Source organism: Anopheles arabiensis, chromosome 2, assembly GCF_016920715.1.
Source record: "Anopheles arabiensis isolate DONGOLA chromosome 2, AaraD3, whole genome shotgun sequence".
Lineage (NCBI taxonomy): Eukaryota > Metazoa > Arthropoda > Insecta > Diptera > Culicidae > Anopheles > Anopheles arabiensis.
The window spans coordinates 76,203,001-76,223,875 of NC_053517.1; the positions used below are offsets into that span (position 1 = coordinate 76,203,001).

At 42.0% G+C, this 20,875-nt stretch overlaps 1 protein-coding gene across 4 annotated transcripts in view; it reads left to right on the plus strand.

The window, feature by feature from the left end:
* Positions 1-1,699: 1,699 nt before the first annotated feature.
* LOC120895818 (GTP-binding protein Di-Ras1) overlaps positions 1,700-20,875 on the plus strand; it is a 41,914-nt gene continuing 22,738 nt past the window's right edge. The window contains exons 1-2 of one of the 4 annotated variants that reach the window (XM_040299480.1): positions 1,700-1,760; positions 2,856-3,101. The gene's annotated coding sequence lies outside the window, so the exon portion shown is untranslated. Of the gene's footprint in view, positions 2,732-2,855; positions 3,102-20,875 lie in introns of all 4 variants that reach the window. The other 3 variants (XM_040299479.1, XM_040299478.1, XM_040299477.1) reach the window with 3 other exon arrangements.

Consider the following 20,875-nt stretch of genomic DNA (forward strand, 5'->3'; position numbering starts at 1 on the left):
CTCGAGAGAATTCGATTCCGGTACTTCCGGCGCTCTGGGGCAGCAGTAACCATCGGAATGACCGACTCAATTGAAGTCACTTTTATTCGGGGCGCCTCGCTGTAAGATGAGCCACACGGCCGGCGGCAGACACGCGTTTACGGTCACATTTCAAAACGAACCAAGGGTTGCGTGGCGACTTCCGGCAGCAGCCCATCGTACCATCGAGCCCATACACTCACAAAAGAGGTTGAATCAATATAAAGCACAAAGGAGAGCAATCGTCGCAGCAGAAGCTGTTTTCTTCACTTTGCTGACCATCGTCGTGCCCCACCGGAATGGTTTCGTATTACATTCCAAAACGCGAAGAATTTTCTGATATTTTCAAAATGGTCGATTGGATAGAGCAGAGCGCGCCAGACACAGGGACGGAAGATAGGAACAGACGCGACAGACGCGAAAAGTGTACCACTTCTCCCGATTGTGCATATACACGCTGGTTACGGTTCGGCAATTCTAGCCAGAGAGTAGTATTTGAAGCTTTAACGGTCTCTGCACAGTCGGTAGGGCATTCATCCCGCGTCATCCCGATACAGCGTGGCTGTTGGAGCGGACATTTTGCTGGTAAGCCGTCTTTTATTCAGCGTATGGCCTGATGGAGTGGAGAGCTGAGGCAGATGAGGTGGTGTAGAGTGAAGCGTTGTCGCGGTCTAGTAAGCAGTCATTTCGATCGAGGGGCGAGACCCGTCCAAAGACTAGTGTCCAGAGAGCTCCCAGCACAGTCAGCCCCATGCCCTGGTAAAAGAATTCTTCCTGCCACAACAAGCCGAAATCGACACACGGCAGTCGAAGATCCTGTCTACGGAAGTACCCCCAGTCTGTGTAGTAATTTGACCGTATGCCAAGAAAACAGGAAGCGGCAGACAAAAGAAAACAAAAACGACTCTAGACAGCGCAGCTCTCACACGGGAATGGTATTCGTTTGAAGAGCAACGCCAAGCTTGGGCTTGGGCGCATAGCCACGCTTGGCGTTCGTTTCATTGCTCTGGGTGTCGGTCGTAAATTTACAACTTCTACCGAGGGCAGGCACACACGCCCCGTGCGCCCCGATCCTGGTGCTGTGGAAAGGGGAGGAGGGTGGGGTCTTCAAATGAGAGGCAATGGTGGTGTGTATTGCGCAAGGATACGCTAGCTCGGGACTCGGCTTTTTCCCCTGTCCGAGCGCTCGCTTTCGGTTCGGAACGGTTCGGCTCTCGCGCTCGATTCAGGTTACAACGGACAGAAACCAGGTTACAACAACACTGTCCGGTAGGATTTTTGCTGCTGTTTTCGCTTTAAGAAACATGCGAGGACATTCACGTCTGATTGGAGTCAACATTGAAGGCATTTTTAAAATTCAAATTGTAAAATTTGTTGAAGCTGTTGTACACAGATTAAACACACAACATGAAATATTTTTTCCGAGCTCCAAACATCACACAAAAATTTGGCCCACAGTGTGTACCGTTCTGTTGATGGTGCTCGGTCTCGTTCTGCCGCGGGCGTCCTCCACGTTGCCATGGTGATGGCTTCGGCGTAAAAGGCTACGTAGTAAACGCACGACCTCTCTCTCGCCCGCACACACACACACATAGCCGCACACAGCCGGCTCTATCCCGTGGTTGTCGTACGCGGTTTCGATTCGGCTACGGAGTCGTCGGATTCCGGATTGACGGTTGGGGTTTGCTGGCGTCCGTGGCAGCATCGGGTCGACAGAGCATCAAACAACATTGCCACGGGCAGTAAGTGATCCGGGCCATTTCGGGCGAGCCAGAGCAACCGTTTGCATCCGGGCGTTCGGTGTGTAGTGTTACGTCGGCGTCGCGTCAACTAACCAAGCACAACCTGGTTGGGTTAGGTGTGTGTGGCTGTGCTGTGTGTTTGTCTGTTCGCTCTTTACCGATCCTGCCCAATTTCGGTACCGTGCACTGAACTTTCCAGTGGAATCGGAAATCTACACCCGCCGCCCCGGTCCTGGGTGGTCGCTCGAGCGAGTTTGTCTCACCCAGCCGACGACGATGACGACGACACGGGGCCCAACAAAGAGCAACATGCTCAGTGGGTTTCCTGCTGGAATTCCGTACTGACTGCGCTTTGCTTTCTTCTCCAACGCGTCGTAGTTGTTTTGGGTCGCGTTTGTAAAACGGTTTGTGTAAGCTGGTGTGCCCCGTGTGTGTGTCGCATTTCCCACAGAGCGTTCCCCGTCCGTCCTATCATTGGCACTGCTGGGGGTCGATCCGGCACCGTTTAACGCAAAATTAGGACGACGACGACGACCGGACCGAGCCAACAAACGAACGAATTGCAGTGTCAGCCCGCGCGCGCTTGTTGTGTAACGTGTCCATATTTGGGCAGCGCCACACTGCGGACACCTGCGTTGTTTCGTTGCGTATGTGTGTGTGTGTGTGTTTTTTTTTTCAGAGAGAAGATTTTTATCTTTTTTTCCACCGCCGGTGCGTTAAAGTTTATCGATGCGGTAGTCGGGGAACTGCCGGCGAGCGTTAAATCGAGAAGCGACACCGACAACACTATTTGCAAGCGACAAAGTGAGCATTGGTCCAGGCGGTGTAGAAAAACCGCACCGTTTCACACACGCCTCGGGGCCAAACGATCCTCCTTTCAGTGGTGTGGTGTGTATGTGTGTGTGTGTGTGTGTGTGCTGTAAAAGTCGAAGCGGATAGTGGCTGGTGGAGTAGTGCTCGCCGTCTGCTCGGTTAGTCCCCCTTCGCGTGACAACGTAAAGGCGTACTTGCTGCGGTTTTGGTTTGTTATATTCTTGTGTATTTCACCATCTTCCTTTTATCTTTGTGCTTACGCGTGTTTGTGTATGTGTGTAGTGCTAGAGAGCTGCAAGCAAATAACAAACAAGTGCGGACAGTACGTCCTCCCCCCATCAGTGTGTGTGGTTCACGCTCCATGGTGTGCAACAGTGTGAGAAGTGCGACAAAAAAGTGCGACGTACGTACAGCGCCTCGTCTCGTGATTGAATTGCGGTGCTAGCGTGTGGCAAGCCAGTGCCCTTTAGATTACAGCAGTGCACGACTCGGCAGAAGCAGCAGCACACTACAACAACCCTTCGGCAGGTGCGTTTGAGGGTGATTTGGTAGCAGCGTACATCGTCGGTGCGTGCGACGGGGATAGATAGGAGGGAGGAGAGGGGTCTTCTCTGTTCTGCAGCCGTACCCTTAGCTTCCGGGAACGACTCGTGTGGCTGGTACGCCCCGCACATTAAGGGACATGCGGGGAATTAATCTCGTCGTAAGCAGGGAAGCTGCACGAAGGGCGTTGTGCCTTAACGAGTTGTGATTGGAAACCAATTAAAGCGATCCTGGTTACCGGGGCGGAGAGCCCGGATAGGGAGCGGCTGGTTCGGGGAGAATGAAGCGCTTAACCGCAATTTCGCTCGGCTGCACAGACTTATACACAATTAGGTAGTACGGGGGAAACGTCGATGAAGGGAAATCGAGCCAAGGCGGGAACCAAAGATAACGCCGCACACGCTGACGAAAATCGAACGATGAAATCTTGCCCCACTTTATGGTTGTTTCGAGAAGGGCCGTTCGATGGAATAGAAGAAAAAAAGTATAGAATTCGGTAAAAGAATTTAATGAATACGGACAAGTGCCGGTGGTGTGAAAGTGAAATGAAATTCACTAACGACACTTGGTGCAGATCGACGGTGTTGGTAGTAAGAGGACAAAAACACACACAACAACATACAAAATCATCTTTAAACTGTTCCTCCCGGTCAGGCGGAGAATGCCGGCGTGGGACGCCAACTGAAGCACATACTTTTGGGGCTTTTGATTGAATCCATCAGCATGACAAACATCCGGCCCGCGAAAGTGCGCCCAGGGAAAGGTCCAAAACCGATCCCGCTAATGCGTTTGCCATTTTGTGAAAGCAATTTTCATTTCTAATAGACTGTGAACGCGCTTTTCGTGGAATGTGACACACACCGGTGACGGCCATTGTTTCACTAGGGCGCGCTCTTCCACTCTCCTTCCCGCCCTTCTACCCACTCTACGGACCAGCGAGCGTAATACGGTTGGGGAGTTTCGCCACCGCCTAGGGTCCGCAGCACGTGGCGGCCAACAACGACGTTTAGCAAGCGCCGTTCGGTGGAGGCGCCTGGTACGTGTTGCCACGCGTTTGGCTGCGTACTTGCGCTGCGCTGCGGCCGGTACGATTGGCACGAGTGCCTCCGCAGCCATCGATCGCCGCGACACATACACACACATACAGACACACGGACCAGACGTATTTACTGCCGCTGTTGGGTGCCCTCCCATTGTTGGTAAGCGCTGTGGTTGCTTTTGCTGCTGCTCGAAATGCCACCAACCACCAGAGGGGTCGAGGCAAAGACCCTTCACTGGCGTTTGCTCTTTGCCCGCAGTAACTCAATTTTGGCCGGTCGCTTTATTTGGAAACGATAGCCAAGGGGTGCTTGAGCGTATAATGCAGACAACAAAGAACATGCGGTTAAGCTTTGTCGAACGCTGTTGCATTAGCGGGATAAACTTTGTCCCCGTCCCCGTCCGGTTGCAGTATTACCCTGCTGCTGGTTCTCCCGCACCTAGTGGTGGCAGCAGGCTGTCCTTTCGATTCGGGGCGTCTTTATTATCTTGCCCGCTGGCAGCAACAGCGTCTACGTACCAGCGTGTGAAAGACCCCCAAGTAAACCGAGCCCGGGCAAATGTGGGTCATCATTAGACATTCATAGCTGGGAATCGATTTAGCCCAGGATCATGAATAGTCCTACGAGAGAGAGAGAGTATCGATGAATTTTGTGTGGAATTTGAATATATGTACAGAGGGTGTTTTTTTTTGCTTTGGTTTTGCGGAAAGAAGCTTAAGCTAAATGTATTCTGAGAATGGATAAAAAAGGCAAGTTGCCCCGGGAGCACAAATGGGAGAAAAGATGTGTTCCCTGCCGTCGGCTCCATTTCCCGTGCTTGAAAGAAACGGCTCAGCGGAAACATGACCAGCCATAAGCAGGATTAGCGTTGATAAGATTGCGCTTAGATTGTTTTGATGAAAGCGTTTGTGTATGTGTTATTATGGATAAATGCAATTCATTCGACCTACTTGCCATTTGATGAGTTTCATCCTTGTATAATGTCTACTACTAGTTGTTTGTTCATTGAAATGGGTAGCAAGACCGATTTTACTTGCAGGATATTGTTAGATGTGTTGTAAGTTTCATTCGAAATTTGTAGGAAATGAGACAATAAAAATCGTCCAATATTTATTACGTAATCGTTAATAATTTGAGTATTTCAATGCTACTTGAAACTGGTACCAGCAACAAGAAGAATTTAAAACAATTAAAATACCCAAAACACGAAAGAAACATCACAATCTAAGAAGAACAAGAGACTCAGTCTATCGCAAGAGTAGTTAATGTAGTCTACAGCCACGAAACAATCATGCAGCAGCCATTTAGAAAAACTCTAATTTAATTATGCACAGCTCCGGAGCAAACTTCAAATAGTAGCTGCGTTAAATGAGTATGATTTGTTAAGTGGTTTAAGCACAATTAAAAGTATGACCACACAACACAACAGTGAAACAACTTTTTCTTGGTAATGAATCGTATTCTGCAAAGTTTCAATTTATGTTGTTAGTTTTTTGTTTAAGTTAGGGTTTGTTTAATTTAGTGATACAATATTTGTCGATCAACGCTTGCACCTAAAGATTCGCTTGAAGCTATGTATGATTTGTTCGTCGCAAAGTACGACTCAACATAGACATTTGCAATATAGTCTCCATTCTAATTAAAGACTGCATATTCAAAAATTGGGAAAAATTGAATATGCAATCTATTAAATTATATTTAGTAAAATCCCCGTATAAACATTTAGTACGTGAACGCCAGATTCAAAAGGTTCAAAAGTAAGAGCTACTCAAGATTTATTTTGTAAGCAGTCGTAGCAACAAAAATAATTCACAATTTAAGATTAATTAATTGACATTTTTGCATTAATAAGAAAGTTTTCAAACGATTTCAATTCAATAAACTTACGACAGGCAAAGATAAGAAGTCCGACAATGATAATATATTTAAAAAAAAACTTAATATCTTTTTAATTTTTACTAAATTTGAAAAAATCAAATATTTTGATTAAACTAAACTTATTTCTTCAATGAGTTAGCATTATATTTTAATACAAGTAGTTTTTGAAATAACTGCTCTCGTGGTACAGTCGTCAACTCGAACGACTGAACAACATGACCGTCATGGGTTCAAGCCCCAAATAGACCGTGCCGCCATACGTAGGACTGACTATCCTGCTGTGGGGGGGTAATCCAAAAGTCATTAAAGCCAACCCCCCCTCCCCCCAGGTATTTGTACTGGTACTAGTAGGCCTTGACCGACAACGGTTGTTGAGTCAAAAGAAGAAAGAAGAAGTTTTTGAAATAAGAACAAACCCAAAATAGCCAGCTCGAACTCCATAGCTGATTTGGGGCTGTTTAACGAAAAATCGTTCCGATGTCTTTGTGGGTGATTAAGATATGAAACGGTACTTGGTGGAACCATAAAGCTTTTTAACAAGCACACGGTACTCTTTGGAACTTTGCGGCTGATTAACACTATGTGCAGGGTTCTTGATAGAACTTTAAGGTTTGTTAAGAACGTTTACCGAACTTGGTGGAACTTCGCAGCTTTTTAATGCATGACATCGGTACAAGGTGGCTCTTGTCAAAGTGCCAAAGACTGACGCCGTCAATCATCTCATTGCTGCGGCACAAGTTAGATTCGTTAATTGAAGAATGAATATGAAGCGATTGTGATTCATCAGTAAATTGTTTAAAATTTTGTGTAAGTCATCAATACAAAGGATTTAAAAATATACACATGAGCTTAAACGAAACAAATCTTGTTGTTTATTTCATCGATGACGCTTGCTTGAAAATAAAACACAAAGAAAAATAATCCCTGGTACCGTGGCATAAGGAAGCTGCTTAGACGCTATTTGAAAGGACCACCTGGAACTTTGATGCTGTTTATCTATTGCAAAAGGCGAATTCAAGCAACGATCTTTAGCATGCCAAAATTGACTGCTTAAACAATTTTGGCTATTTGGGAACCATGCAACTGTCATATTTTTGTAGCTTTTTTTGCAAACTGCAGCATGGAATTCTTTTTTAACCGTAGAGTTGGCAATCAGATTTACACACGTAAGTTGGCAACCGGCATGCCTGGGTATTCCAAACGTTTTGATGCAAAAAAATAACGATTATTTATAGGTAAACAATGCTTTCTATATTGTATTGCTGTAAGCAAGTAATGCCGACCATGTATTCTCTTCTATTTCATTTATTCATAATTTTTTTTTCATTTTATTATAAAAATAACGGTCAAATTGAAATTTGGAATCGCTTAAATTTGACTCGAAAATAAGCACTATACGAAAAGAGGAAGAAGAGAAACGTCATTCTCCATACAAAATGTATGGAATACCCGGGTATGCTGGTTGCCAACTTACGTGGTAGAGTTTAAAAAAAATCAAAATAAAATACTTACAGACTGTTTAAAATTACAATTTATGCACCAAAAAATCAGAAATTAAAAGTTGAGAGGCTACGAAAACTTTCCGGTCAATAAAAGCAATGAATCAAAAGTTATTTCAGTTTATAGTTAAAAAAATATTCGGGTATCCAGTTGCCAACTTAAAGGTTAACATTATAAATGATTATTCTAAAATAACAGTATATTTCGCTGCTATAAAACAATTTTATTCTTGCACTTTGGCAACAGACAAAATAAACCAAATAGACGTCCGCCGTTCGTATTTTTCAATTGGATTGACATCTCACAAGTCTGTGTAAACTCTGAGTGACTGCATTGTTTTGTTTAATATCAAACACATCTTCACAATTGATAGGAGTGTTTGCAAATTGCATGAGGAACAATGTGCCCGTTGAGCTCGGAGCCCGAAGCGGTCGCTTAGTTCTCTATATGGATGGGAAAATAATACGAGATTGTAATGGTTTTTTACTAAACTTCCGCTTCTATTACATTGTTTTTGTTAAAATCCTGGACAGAGTATGCTATAAATACGCACATTTGCGAACAAAATATTTGTTTTTTTTTTTAAATACAGATTTCATTGTTGTTGTCATATTGAAATCCGTTTTTCATTTCAAATCTCTCCATTTCCAAGGATCACGTATGTTTGTGCACGGACCACATGTTAGGGACCGCTGCATTAGATCACCATCTGATCTATTAACAAATCTTATACATCAGTGAATATGTTTATATTGTTTATTTTAAAAGTGTGCATATTTATTTCTTGGAAAAACATAACAAAACGTATGAAATATTCCAAAAAAAATAAAATAGTTTGACAATGTTATCATCATTACTAGAAGCAGTCGGGACACATATTCTGGAGAGCGAATTACGCCATCAAGCACAATTATATTCATCACAAACAAGAGCCCAAGTGCTCACATGTTTGCGGAACGAATGTTTGGGATCTAAGAGCATTCCAAGATCTCGTATGTAACATTTGACAGGTGCTTTCTCCGGGGGTAACCATATAACAGGTTTTGACAAAGTGCAAATAGTTCCGTGATCGTAATCGTGATCTGGAAACCATCTATTGTGCTATTGTACGTGTCGTACTTGAGTATGAGTGCGCGGATTGAGGAAGGGTACCATTACATAGAATCACTTACCAAACAATTAAATTACAAAGAAACTTCACACGTTACGCGTTGAGACTTATTTCTCGCAGTCAACCTGCGTAAAACACTTGGTAGTACAGCCGCTGAGTGAAAGGTGTTACAACATACAACATGCATACTCGTTTACCGGCTGGCGAAATTGGATTTTTTCAGACTCGTTTCCGAGCACAGGTATGGGCATGTGTCCGCCCACTTGATCAACCATGAGCTAAATGTTCCACTGGCCTATGTTATTCGCATGACTGATCAAAACGCAGATGAAAATTTTCTTCTGATAGGTGATTAGTTTACAGTAAGCAATTTGCTTGCTAGGTATAGTAAGTTATAGATTAATGTAATTAAAATGTACGAAACATTCATTTTCCACTTTCAAACGACCTTAGTTGCTTAATAAATGTTTTAAACGTGCATACATAAGAGTGTAACCCCACAGTGCCAAAGTAAACATATTTTATCTACATTGTTACGTGGTGACGATAAAGGCATAATTAATAGAATACTGTACAGATGACCACCAAAACTAGTCGATGGATCTTTAATAATTGATATCAAATGGTTTAAGAAGCCATATTGGTCATTCTTGGCATGCTACGTGGTCATTTTGCTATGGAATGAAGTGTGTCCGACTTTCAGTGAACCGCATAAATTTCATACCTTTTCTCACATTTCTGAATGGTGTTCCCGAGATTTTTAAAGTTATCGTTCTAATTTTCATGAAATTTTCAATTTTAAGATTTTTTTATGAAAAATTACTACCAAGCTTACTATTTCAGAAATCGTGTAAATCTTGATCCGCAATCGACTGTGAGTCGCAGTAATAACTTTTAAAGAAAAATATCAAAAAAGACTTCCAGACACACCAAACGCACCAGGTCACTTTCCCATGCGTGGTGCACCCTTCTCAACCGGGCGATGACAAATTGCTTTCTTTCCCGGACTTCTCCGATTACTTAAGCGCGTTCTTAAAAGTTTCGAAAGCTCGAGGACGTTTTCTGAAACGTCTGTTGTATACTTTGTGTTGCTTTGTGTGCTTGGGCGCGCACAGGTGGATGAAGCAGCAGTCGTTGACTGTTGTTCTCCCCACTCCGCGGCAGAATGTTTTGCTACAGCGATTGCTCAGGTGTGCATATGCAACAAAGAAACGAACCGGCACCAGCAACTAGTGGTGCGGTGACTATGCGCTGGGTAACGGGGATGTGCGGGGCAGATGAGGATGGAACGGCATTGTGTGGAATAAATTCGCTGCGCTAAACATTCTGCCCGGGCAGATAATTCTTTGTCAACGAGAAAATTGCAATATGGCAGAAGAATTTGTGCAACGGGGCACAACAACTCGCGAACGCTGTGATGAATGTAAATTACTACATCTGTCCGCATTGTAGGGACGTTGCAGCACGGCGGCAACCGGACAGGCGACACCAGTCCTAATGAACTAGCACACCAGGGGCGGCCCTACGTTTCGTGCAATGCTGGTGCAATGGCGTGGTGTATGGTGAAAGTCATTTCAAGTGTACTAAAAAAAAATAAAAGGGAAAAAAATATTACCACACCGAATTAAAATTTTACCGCTGACGTCATCGTCAAGGTGAGTGTGGAAGACAACCGCCACCCCGGAACGGAATGAGGAGGCGAGGTCGTAAAGGCAGCCAGGGACTGGGAAAGGTAACCAAACCGTTGCTAAGAAATACATCGCTTGAAATGATCTATAAATACAATGTGCTCGATACGCACACTCTGTACCTTTAATGGGGAAACTTTTTCTTCAGCATGACAAACATTCTCTTACAATTCAAGTTCGGCCCGTGCACGTTGGCGGAGTCGGGCGAAAAAGTTTGGCTAGTAAAGTTTGGCTGTTTTTTTTTTCTTTTTATCGCCGTTCAAATTGTAAGCGAACGGAGAATTGTGTTTTGGGGAGAAATGAATTTTTAAGTTATAAGTTATATTCAACAAATTTCTTCAAGTGTTACATTTTGAAGCGCTTATCGCTTCTGCTAGACGGAAGGCTGATAAAACTCCCTGTATGTTAAGAAACATAGAGCAGAGTTTGTGCCCCATGACTTTCTTTCTAATCAATTTTGACCGACCATACAGAAGGGATGAAGGATGGTGCGGCTGCCCGATGGTTGTGCCGTTGATTGCCGGGGCTGGAAAGAAACTTTACGGTCTCCCAAATGAGTGAGTGTTGTTTTGATGCGCTATGATTACTTTGAAAGAGGAATTTTACAGTGCGGGAAAGTTTGACCCGTCTCCCGGAACGACGTACAGTAGCAGCAGCAGCAGCAGCAGCCGCAGCAGCGCGCAATTCATTCAACCTCTCGGTCTGTCAAAAGATTGCAAAAGCAGAAGCAACGGCAAAAGTTTCCCGAATCGCTTGCGCGACTGATACTTTTTGTTTTTAATTTGCAGCTTAAGGGGTTGCAATATTAAATAATTCCACTTTGTTCCTGTCAGGGCAAGTGTCGATGGTGGTGTCGGAGCAGCGGCAGCGCGGCGAGCAAAAGCCGAGCGGGGTAATCAAAATAATGAATATTAAAAGAGTCCCTTGGACGTGTCTATCGATTTGTTTCCACCCTTCAGAACGGTGCGAGTGACACTTCCCTCTCTCCCCACCCACTGCACGGCTTATTTCCCGTTCCGTGCGCTCCTGTCCGATCGGCAGTAACATGCTCCTTAAATAGCTTTTAGCATAAATTTGTAGAAAAATAATTGGACGATTTTGTGAGCCTCCTGCTGCTGCTGCCACTGCCGCTGTTCGACCGAGCGATTCCGCGTAAATTTATTGCGCACCGAGCAATCGTTTTCCCCACTCGTGATGATAATTGCGCATTCAGCGTGTGCCGTTCCAGTGCGTTCGCATCGAAAGATGGCTGTCCTGTACGTGTACACCGGTGTATCGGTATCGGGAATTGCGATTTGTGGAAAATTCGAACAAGGTTACATCGGCGGGCGAGACTGCGCCGCGGAACATGCGAGCGGAAATGTTTTTCTTTTTGATTAAACCGCTTCCCAAACCGTCGTTCTTCGTAGCGACGAAATAATTCCATCCGATTTACTGAATTTCCAAATTCAATTATGCTCATCTTCTTTTTTAGCTGACACTGGCATGGGGTGGTGGGGGTGCTCCGCTCGCGGAAGTTGGTTGTTTTTTGCGTGTTTGCCGTGGTTTTATCGTGGCACACCAGCGGGTGCACACGTTGGTTTCGATAAATTATTACGTTTTTTTGTTAAGTCGATGCAACAATGTATCGGAGTCAGTCAGATAACGCTTCATTGCCCATTTGGCCGGACAGGGAGCGGGTTAGTGGAGCGGTGAAGCGGAACTGCAATAAATTCGTACCGAATGCTTGCTATCCTTGGCAAGCGGGAGGAGGCAAAGCGATAACATGCGGTAAAATTTGCTGGCTAAGAAGCTAAGAAGCCGGCGTGATGTGCATGTATAAATTAAATTTTATTATTACCATTAACCAACGCGCAACGATAAGCAGTCGCCCACGTACGCTCGTTAGGCACACAATTGCGGACAACAGTGCACAGTTGGCTTCTTGATGTGAGATCTTTAAATAGTCAGTTTTATAAGTTTGGAATGATACAGATTGTATGTATAAAACTTATGTAAAAATCAACTTGAGCGCGTCCGTTTGTCTGAAGATATTATATAATTCCCACTTTAAATCGAACTGAATATTTTTACGATCCGAATGATTTATCACACTAAATACCAAGCAAAGAAATAACACCACTCGCTATAAAAATGTGCCAAACTTCAAGCAAGAAACTAAATCGCTCGGGTTTTGTGAGATTATTTTGTAAAGCTTCTGGCAAATAAACTAAATTTTAAGTTTTCGTTTGTCCATCTTGATTTTATCTATGTAATTGCTGTGCTAATAATACAATAATAACAAAGGTTTCCGGGTTTAGTTCGAAAAGTTATTTACTGGAAACGAATTTTATTTCATTTATTTTTGTTATTTTAAATGAACGTATTATGAATATAAACAAGTCTAATGAAATTCATTTTTGAATATAGTAAAAAGTAAGAACTAATTTTGATTTTTGTTAAAAATAATTAGATGTTATAAAAAAGACCAGTTGTAACAGTGAAAAATGTGTTCCATTGAAATGCTAGCACCAGCCAAACATTCCCTGGTAGCAAACCTCGTCAAACTATGCTTTCTGAGAACGGCTTAAGCAATCTACGACGATGGTTTTGAAATTGAAAAATGATTTTAAAAATAAAAATACTAAAACCAACTAATGTTTCTTAAGAGTTGGCAGCGCACCAGAGCGATTATAACCCGATTGAGAGTTTGTAGCGAGGACGGCATTTATGCTTCCGCAGACGCTTATTCGGAATTTCTCACCAAGTGTAAAACCTGATGCTGAAAAAGTGCTTGCATCGGTTGGAAGCTGTGCACATTATCATCACCAACCCAACCATTGGGACGTAAATGGTAAACCAAACCGAACTCCGCCAAGTGCTTGACGAATTGGGCATGATCAAGAATCACCTTCCGCGTGCACCTCATCAAAGTGTTTGCATTTTTATGCGCCATTTTACGATTGAAAATGGTTTTTATTTGATGTTGTTGGTGAAGGGTACCGGCTGGCAGGCAATCGTGGTGCACTTCCATCACCAGCGATGATGAATTATGCAACGTAAATAATTAAAAGGAATCCAGCTTCGGGATATTCTGAAATTAATTTCCTTCACCCAACTCCCTCGCCCACTCCCGCTAGCGCCATACCGGTGCAGAACTTTCAACAACGCTCGTACCCGGACGCTTTGAAGCTCGACTGATGAGACGTTCGCGCGGGAAGTCATGGCGGAGCAAAGCAAACGGTCGTGTAAACACTGGCGGCGGGCTCGATGCCATGCTGGGCCGGGATGAACGGGAGGTAAATTGAATAAAACACTTACTTCCACAGCGTAAGTGCGGAGACATTGCACGCGCCGGGCACGGAAGGTGGAAAATTGTGCAATTTGCGCTTGCACTTATTTACTGCCGTTTGTTATTACACCGGGCGCTAACTGTGTGAGCCTAACCGATGAGATGCCGAATGTCTAACGGGGCGAACGGGCTCGTAACGTTTCATTGGATATCGTAAAGACGGGACCGGTGGCATGTAAAGGTAGTAAAACGCGGAAGTACGTGGTTCACCGCCACAATGATGATATTGTTGCTGTTTCTTTTTCCCTACCCCGCATGAAAACGTTATCCACGCATCGGCAAACATGCCTTTGAAGGCGCTCACAGAGCATCATCTTTCAGAGCCACACACACACACACGCACAAACATTCGGGTGTACGACCGATAAGCTTGCGACCCTTGCGTGTCTCGCAAGGACACAGGCAAAGGCACTGCGTATGGTTGTGAAATCCAACACACGTAAGAAAGGGGAGAGGTAGAAAAAAAGCGAATCAATGTTTTATATTTCAGATCGGGACGATGTGATACAGGATATTTTCCATTTTAATGACGGCTGCTGTTGGCCCTGTTATGATTCCTGTGTCCCATGGATCCGATACTCGTTGCCGAACGACACAATCGTCCATATACATATCGGGCAGAACCTACCGTCCGGACAGTTGCTGCAGGTTCGCTTTGATTGAACCACCCGAAAACGAAAACGACTCGTAGGGTCTCGTGGTTGCGTGGCGAAACGGGCCGAACATTGAGCGGCAGGTGAAGGTGAAACTGAGGACAGCAGCAGCAGCAGCAGCAGCGAAGATCAACGTCATGAAGCGTTGAATTAATGCTCGGGCAAAGCTTGTGAGCCGCAAAATATGGTGAAAGCATTCGGCATTTTTGACGGCAGTTTCTTATTTCCAACCGGAGATTCTTGCTACCGTCCTGCCCTTTTCTGTGACATCTTTCATGGGGCCACCGAAGCAAACGGGCTGCCATAAAATCGTCCCCTATCGAGAGAGCAAAAGCGTAGACGCAAGGTAGGATTACTAGAATTTTATTACCCTGCACATTCCTTGCCCACGATCGATAGAAAAGTGGGAACAGTGGCTGAGCATGCAAGGTTGTGGAATCTTTTGTTATTTTTAAAATAGCGGAGGAAACTTTGTGTCGATCATCGGCCGGTCGTGGTGGCCGGAGAATGGGTTTATTGATTTTGCCAAATCAATCCGAGCACGGGGCAGGGCCGGTTTGATTTTGTAAAGCTTTTGAAGCTGGTAAGTGTGTTTTTAAGACTCAAGCTTGCCTTGTGCTGTTAAGTGCCAGCTTTGGTTGATTAATCAAACAGTAAAGTCGATAGGGTTATGCTCAGCTTTAAAGACAGTCATGTAAATTGAGTGTAAGGTAAGGTAAGCTTCAATGGGCAGCTAATCATGAACAAAACAACAACAAAAATGGACTCTAACACTAATGAAGCTCTCAAGATTATGACAGAATTAATTTAATTATGTATAAGGAGAGCAGACATCGCGCCAAAGCAGCTTAACCGTGGGCATTCGGGGAGGATTAATAAATAGCCCGGTCCCACTCCTCGTCAGGCATAACTCCTTAACAAATCATAATAAAGCCACGTTGGCCAAATGTCTTTTGGGGCTACACTTCGCCAAGGAAGTCATCTCACGTTGATGGTGTGGCTTTTAAGTAGAGAGCATTTTTAATGGTTGTTGAAATTCGACTTTCGGCATACCGACGCTATTTTGTATGCCACGCAGAATGCGATAGAAACAGCTCTAGACGATAGCATCCATGCTGTTGTTGTGTGAGCAAACGGCGTAACTCGGTATAATACCGATAATTGACTTAATGGCTTTACTCAAAGCAGTAATTTGCTAAACAAATAAAAGGAATCCGGTGTCAGCAACGGTTCAAATTACCTGAACTTCGACGTGCAATGGTTTGGTCTTTGAAGTAGTAATTGTTATCTCTACTTTCGTTGTTGAGCTTAGCGAAAATCATACACATCCATCAGGATTTTGTTTCTGTTTTGTTCACTGATCTGTTTTCGCTTTATCTGTAATTTAGTATCGTTCGGTTCGTTGTCATTATGCTGAAGCGTGGTAATTGTCGTTAAGCGTTTTAAAGATGTTTTTCCCCGATTAAAGTTGTATAATTCATGTTAATAAAACGTTTGCCTGTAACGTTCCATGAGGTTTTTGTGACGTGACACTTTAATGCTATAATTAATATAGTTAATATAGAGAATTTTGACTTTTTGGGAGGAAAATTTAATCAGCATTTCGCTAAATACCATGTGTTGCCATGCTCTCCCCCTGTGCATGAACATGTGAGTGGGGAATGAAATCCTACATGCACTCTACATGGGGGGAAAAACTGCAAAAAGGTTGAAATCCACTGATATAGTCGAAAGGAAAAAAACAGGTAGTGGTTTTAAAAATCAATACGCTATGAAGATGTTTCTAAATGTTTTTGTGAATTTATATTTGAAATAGTCAAAGCGATATTTCTTTACAAACCTCAATCGAAGGTTCTAAAACATATTTCCTTTTTGGTCTGATTTTTAAAACTATTATAATTCAATTAAGACAACGCTCGAAGCATTTTCCTTGTGCTTTGTATTTTGTGTTCCTTGTATTTCCTTGTAGATTGTATTTTATTTTATTATTATTATTATTATTATTATTTTATAAATTGCTGTAAACGTTGGGTTACAGCAATAGTTCTTACTGACTATAGTGTACAATTATTCACGAAGGAGTTGGAAGGAGTTTATGGTACGGAAAAGGAGCGAAGACGGGATCGGTAGACAGAATAGGATATGTTGAAATCGAACAGATCAGAAGTACTATTAAAAGACGACATAGCTCTTACAAAAGGCTCATTGCGAGCAAAACGTGTACGACATATAGGTAACTGGAGACGAGAACGATAACGTAAGGTGCGACAAGGTGCATACAAATGTACGCGCGACAGAAGTGAAGGAGTATCAATCGTATTGAGCAATATGCCAGCGACGAAAGTATTGCTTAAGTCTATTATTAAGTATTGCTTCTTAATTTGTAGATGGTACTTCAATGAACTTTTAACTAATTTTACATAGTTTGCAGCTCCGCAATTTTCTCTTGAAACATATTACAGAGAAAGAATCATGAAATCATTGACATCGGAAATTTATTTTTGAACGATACTCATTATTAACATGCATAAATAGATAATTAGCATGAGGTACATAAACAAATCATTTTTGAAGTTCTATTTTAAATTTACTTTAATACATTCAGAAGCTCTAGAACTACCGACAACATATTGATTTGATTGCAATAAAATAATATTCAAGTTAATGATGCACTAATTACTAATAAAAAAATACAATTTCGCACTGTTAGCACATAAATTGTTGCATTGCTTGATGTCACTTTAATAGGACTAACCAGACAATAATAATAGACAAAAATTGGGCTATTATGTTTCTTTACTTTTATAAATATGCAATTATATTTTGACTTTAAATATTTATTTTTTACCCTGAACACGTTTTTACCTGTACTAGAAACTGCACGGAAAGCAATACAGCGGAAGCCGTTCTTTCTGAATAAAAAAAAACTTTACGAAGGAGAGAGTGTTGTTTTAAACTTTTCCCATAAGTTTTTGCAACATTGAAATGTTGCTTAAGAAGTATCGTTGCCTTCATCATTTTGACCTTAAGACCTTTTGTTCACATACTATGTTTTTCGAATAACTTCTTTCAATCTAATCAGTAATAGCAGGAAATTACAGAACTCTAGAGACTTGAGTTAGTTTCACTAACAATTCGCTAGAGGTGCTTGTTTATTGAAAAAATAAAACTTTATATCATAAAACTAGTTTATATAACAATGTCAACAGCACATAAAGCAACGGGACGAAACAGGAATTTTCACATAGAGTACGGTACATTAACTGTAAGTTAAATACGTTTATTAGGCAACGTCTGGCCAGGCTATCCTTACTACTAAAGTACATTAACACTGTATAACAAATTTTGTATGCTCTCTGAGTTTTCTGTTGTTTCAAACGCTGGTTATCAATAAACATTTATTAATCGCACATTATGATTGGGAACCGATGCTGTTTACCCTGAGAAATTTGTACGGCAAACTTTCACGATGGTGCTAAATTGCATTGCTTATTTTGACGCCAGTGGTAATGATGAGGTTGTGTTTATGGTTCATCCTTTGCGTGGCGTGCGAAATAGACAGCACAAGAAGTGTGAACAGCGCTGGGCGTCGGGGAAATGTGTTTATGGCTCTGATGGGATGGTAGCAGCGGCGGCAAACGTGTTACCTAACGGTGGGAGCTTCATTTTCACGGGCTGCAACTATAAATCATTCCATTTTTTTATCCCCTCCACGGCAAACCTGTGCCCATCGCAGGCGTGGGAAGCTTTGCAAAAAAAAAAGATAGGAATACAGGAAAACAAGACATGATGAAAACATGCGGGCTGCTGTGGTAACCGCCCGTAACAGAAGTTCATAATTGTGGTAAACCCAGCCGTAAGACGGTAAGGCTGGTAGTAGTAATAGAGCCGAATCGTCGAAACCCTCCTTGAAAACTGATCGTTCGCCGAAGAAGCGGTGTAGGTCGTAGTCCTAGAAGTGGATGTGCGAAATGATTTGGGCTGCTTTGAAATGCTATCGTTTGCTGTTTGCTAACAGCTACAAGAAAATCAGCGAAGTGAAATGTTGATTTATGGTTTCATTTTGTTTTGCTGCATCTTTCCACGCTACTATCCTGCACCCAAACACATTGTGCGAAAGAATCGTTCGTTTGTTTGTTCCTTTTTTTTGCTTGTGTTACATAAAAAGTGTTCGTTTGAATAAACCCACGCAACATAGCGAAACAGAAGTGATTAAAGACGAACGCTTATTGAACTACCGTGGTGTCGATTGATGATGCGCTCGATCCGATTTGATAAATGTATTTAATTTATATTTTCAGTCTGTGAACTCAAACGAATGAATGCAATTAGCAGCTGCAGCAGCGTGTTCCGAGCGGTACTGAAATAGTATCGCTGTTCTAGTACCTGGAAAGCAAATAGTAACAGATGCAATAAAAAAAAGTTCCTCCCATCATCATGATGTGCGGTTTCGAAGTAGTTAGCGCTTCCGCTAATAGTTTCATTCGTTCGTTTGTTGCATTGATAGGGTTTCGATATTACACGTTCTCAAGTACTTCGATACACACCTAGTGAAATGTACTTCAATACCAAAGAGTGTATTAAACAGTCTTACATTACGAATATGAGTTTAATTTACAGTAAACTGTATTTAATTTATTTTCCTACTTCCAAAATTACTCATGTGTTTTCTGAGAGGTTTCTCGAATATTATTTATTTGATTCTTCACTTCGCTGCCTTAGAAATAGACATTACATTGTGCGATTTCTGCTTTATTGAATTCTGTGAATTGAAACCTTAGGTAATATCAGCAGAATGCAAACTCATTTTTAGCATATCGGAAAATTGTTTGCAATTACCGTTGATCAGAATCAGAAGGTATTTGTTATATTATTACGTAATAGAGGACAAATAATAGAAACGATATGATACTAAAAAAATCTAATAATAATGCTGGAGTGTCTGAAACCGTTAACAGCCTCTCGCTTTCGGCTGGAATTCCATTATTGCGGCCTTAAAGTGCACGTCTCCACGCCACGCTTCTGTCCTTGTATGTTCGTTTTGTTGGTCTTTAAAGCTCGTAAAACCTTTAACATACAATTCATCTTTAATTATACTTAACACCATTGTGTGTACTACATTAGAAATTTGGGGTTCTTTATTGGGTCACGCACTTAATTACATGCGATTTACTGTTCACATTGACTGTGAGATTGACTGTTTGACAAGTTTACATAAATGGTCTAATATTACTTAAATATTAGAGTGAAATATTTTGATGATCAAGCCAGATAGATTTATAAACGTTAATTTATCTAAACCTAACTCTAAAAGCTCCAGAAAAAAAATCAGTGCAATTGTTTTCCTACCCGAGGGTGTGTACACAATGAAAGAAATGGAAATGGTTTAAACTGCCGCCCCCCGGGCACGTGTAAATAAGTTTTCCACAAGCTATGGACTAGTATTTGATATATTTAGGCGTCTCCAAGTCCTTTAACCGTTCGTTTGTTGAAATCTTGGTGCAAGTAGAATCATATTACATTTTAAAATAGGAACATGTATTGGATTTCCGTCGCGCACCAAACAGCGTCTGTCATCAGATGTATTTTTATGAGAACCGACAAGCGTCTGACTGACTGGTAGCGTTTAAACAACTTTTTTGACATCGGAAGAGCTACCACGCAGTCAGCTATTTCGGAAATAGAATTGATATTCGATATTTGATGTAAAAATGGTCTGATATTCAAATGGTATTCGTCATTAAAATTGAGCAGAGTTATATTACATTCTTTTAAACTTTGTAATTAATACTTTAACCATCAAAACCAACAAACAAAACATTCGTTTAGATCTTCGTGGCCTGGTTTTCGGTAGAAATCGATAGACGTCGCGGTACAGATTGCGTTTGCTTATACTTTATTCCAAAGACAGCTTTGTGAAACGTTCATAAGTAGATGTAAATCCTTTGGCTGATGATTATATTACCTGAATTTGCTTACAGTGGTTCCTAAAATTGGTTTTATCCCCGTTGTTCGTTTTGATAAACAGCCTCGCAGCCCTTTTTAACGCATATTTTATTTTCCTCCAAACGCTCCATTCGGCAGACCTTCATTCTTTAGACCCAAAATTGTCGATTGAGGTCGCTGGAGAAAGCACTTGTATTTCATTTGTTGGAGGCCTATGCACTTCTTTGATGTATAGTGTAATACATCATCACGATTTTCATGATACTATCTACTAGGCCGTTTTTACAAGGTATAAAAAGTACGATTTTATCGAATTCTGAAGAAAGAATTGAATTCTCCTGAAGCAATTGTGATTTATTATGATTCTGTATCAGTAAATATTATCAATCATAGTCCATGCGATCAACGATAAACCAAAAGATATCCTACAGCAATTCTACCTAATTTGTTTTGCGTGTTCCATTATTCTTGGATGATCTGTTAACCGTACATTCAGTGTCTTGGCCTTGTAGAGTTTTTTTTTCTAATTCGATTGCTGTAGGCAATAAAGTTCCTTCACTTTCGATACGCTCCTTCAGGATATTGGATAGCGGTTTGTTAATTAAGATGCCA